At 36.7% G+C, this 3,117-nt stretch overlaps 1 pseudogene; it reads right to left on the bottom strand.

The window, feature by feature from the left end:
- Positions 1–384: 384 nt before the first annotated feature.
- On the bottom strand, positions 385–539 carry LOC118994880 (uncharacterized; annotated as a pseudogene).
- Between the last annotated feature and the right edge of the window lie 2,578 nt (positions 540–3,117).

The raw sequence follows: 3,117 nt of genomic DNA, 5'->3' as shown, positions 1-3,117 counted from the left end.
CAGCAACTCCGTTTCCATTAAAGTTTTTATGTGAGACGGCAGCGATTTAGTCAAATCTTCAGGCTCTAGTTCCAATTTGAATTATCTTGCTATTTCCACCACATCTCCATAAGTTGGTTGTTGTTGTAGTTGTTGTTTTCCTGTCGAGGGCTTGGGCCCCTCAAATCATTGATGATGATTGGAATCAAGTCTTTCAAACTGATCTCAATGTGGGTACTTTGGCGTCGTCTCATGAATCATGAATGTTTTTAATGGCATCTTGAATGGTGAACCCTTTTCAGAAGGTTTTCCATGCACCTTGCCTAGATTTAGCAGAGGAATTGCTATCTATGGCAGCCATAGCCTTACAAAATGTATTTTTCCCCCATAAGAATCCATGAGAGAGTGGGAATGAAGCCCCCTACTACCACAAATCATGCAGTTGAACTTCCCACCTTTGGGGAACTCTCAGGGGTCAGCACATCCCAGGTACAATGGATAAGCCTCACCCTGGGAAAACCACCTTTGTGATCATGGTCTCTCTCTTGTCAGGTGAGTATACAAACTGTATTTCTTGCATAATAAGACTTAAAAGTTAAAATTATTCCTGGACACACAAGCTGCAGGTCAGGTGTTGTTTTAGCAAGTGTAGAAATGCATTAATCTCATTGCACATCTCTGTCAGGGCACAATGAAACAAGGAATACCTATCGTGGTCAAATGGAAGCAATGGACATTTTCATCAAACAAATGGACAAACAAAAACTGGGATATTATCCAGCTATAAAAAGGATAAGTAAAGTTCTGATACATGCCACAACATGAGTAAATTTTTACAATATCATGCTATGTGAAAGAAACCGGACAAAAAGACCACATAATGTATGAGGATTCCATTTGGCTGAAAAGTCGGGCTGGGCACATTTCTACAGGGAGAAAGCAGATTAGTAATTGGCAGGGGCTGGGTGAGAGGGCCAATGGTCAGTGACTGCAAATAGGCATGGTACAAGGGTCCTCTGGCATTTTCTTAGGAGTTGGTTTAAATCAGATCATGGTGATGCTTTTAAGACTTTGTGAGTACACTAAAAGTTAATGAATGGTACACTTCAAAGCACCTAAGTGGTGACTTTTATGGCATGTAAATTTCTCACATCTATTATAAAATAATCTACTTGTATAGATTATTTTATAATAAATATAATATTAGATTTATAACAAATCTATTTGTATAGATTATTTTATAATAAATGTATATTAGATTTATTAACAAATATATTAATATAGATGCATTTAATATAATCTATACAAATAGATTATAATAAAATATAATCTATTTTCTCACATCTACTATAAAATAATCTCACATCTATTAACATTTCATTCTACTGCTATTGCCAGTTAAAAGCCCACATTCTTAACTTATCCTACGCAAAGTTACTCTAATGCATCCACAATTTCCACCTGCTATGGCTTCCTTATGAAACAATATCCCCATCTACTCTGTGGCTACCTTTTTGTTTAGAAAATTATTTCTATCCTTCCCTATTGACATTCAAATCCCTCTAGCTATTGTCTGCTCCATAATTACCCAAGGTTGTATCCAGAACACAGAAACAAATTCAATCATACTATCTCCTCAGCTTACCTTCAGTGATTTAATTCTACATCCCTGTAGTGCCCTCTCATTAGGGCTAAGAAAGTCTTCTATCCTCTTATCTGCTTATAGAAACCTGAAGTCTGCAAAACATTTAATTACTTCCATAGACTGTGGAAAACACAATTAAACACGCATTATTTTCTTAAATAAAATATGTTGCCTACTAATAATTTTCTATAACTTAAGTCCATGGAAAATCCATTTGGAGGGAGAGCTACTGTAAACATGTAACTGGGCTGTTAAGTAAGAGAAACCCTTAAACAGCAAGAGAACACATGTGTACAGAGAGTTTAACCCTGAAACCCAAACTGCCCTAATATTACCTACCAGTGCCCCAAAGCCCAGAATTTTAGGAACTAATTTTACTGAGTTCCACACAGAGATTAAAAAGATAGGCTAAGAACCTGATTAATAATAAATGCTTAATTACAGATGTTTTTCAAAGAGCCAGAGCAGAAAAACGTGAGGCTTTCTCTGAGTGAACTACTCATAATAAACTAGGAGAACGAGGGTAGGGAACCGGAGGAAGGGGAGGGGCTCAGAAGCAGAGAAAGGAAGGAGCAGGGGGAAGAGAAGGAGGAGGAGCTACTGAGTACCGCATGGTGTCCGTAGTAGCTTTTTAAGCCTTTACATGTTAAACGATATGTTTTAGATAATGTTAGGCTACAAAAGGAGGCTAGACACAAAAAATAATTGTTTTAAATTTTAAAAAGTATATTTTCATTGATAGTAATTTCATGTTAGCCATGTGTTTAGGAAATAAGAGTTGGAAAAGGAGATTTTCTTCTACTGGGTTATGGACAATGACTAATACCTGAATACATCTAATGAAAGAAGAGAGGCAATGATTCAAAAGAAAAAGAAAAATAGAATGACTTTGTCAAAGCCAGGCTGGATTCCAGAAAATTATGGAAATGAACTCTCTGAAAGCTTCTGATAGATAATAGATGATAGAAGAACAACAACATTTAAAACAGCTACACTAGATGATCACAGGAAAAAAGAGGAAGACCAATTACAGATAATCCTATCAGGAAAGTGTAGCTAGAATATTTACAGCATCATTGTATTAGTTATAAGGCAACACAGTTAATGTTAGAGGATGTTAGAGGATTAGAGGAAGTAAGAGAAACATTAAGGTACAGAATAGAGGACAAAAGTAGGTTCAACACAATCTAAAATTGGAAGGGTAGGGAAGGAAAGTTGCTTAGTTAGAGAGATAGAGAGGAGGAGGAGGAGGAAAAAGGGGGAGGGGAGGGGAGGGGAATGGAAGAAAAAAGAAGGAAAAGGAGAGAAGAAAAAGGAGAGGGAGGAGAAGGGGAAAAGGAAAAAAAAAACCCTCTGGACATAAAACAATGCGAAGCAAGAACAACACAGATACTGTCATTCAATCCAACAAACAAGGCAGAAAATGTGACCGGCATAAAAAAAAAAAAAGACATCGGTTTTTCAAACTCAGTTCTGCTTAACTACGAAAAGAA

The sequence above is a fragment of the Sturnira hondurensis genome, unplaced genomic scaffold (assembly GCF_014824575.4).
Source record: "Sturnira hondurensis isolate 20B ecotype Veracruz unplaced genomic scaffold, ASM1482457v3 Scaffold0009719, whole genome shotgun sequence".
Classification (NCBI taxonomy): domain Eukaryota; kingdom Metazoa; phylum Chordata; class Mammalia; order Chiroptera; family Phyllostomidae; genus Sturnira; species Sturnira hondurensis.
Note: the sequence above shows the minus strand (reverse complement) of the source record. Positions and strands in the feature narration are given on the sequence as shown.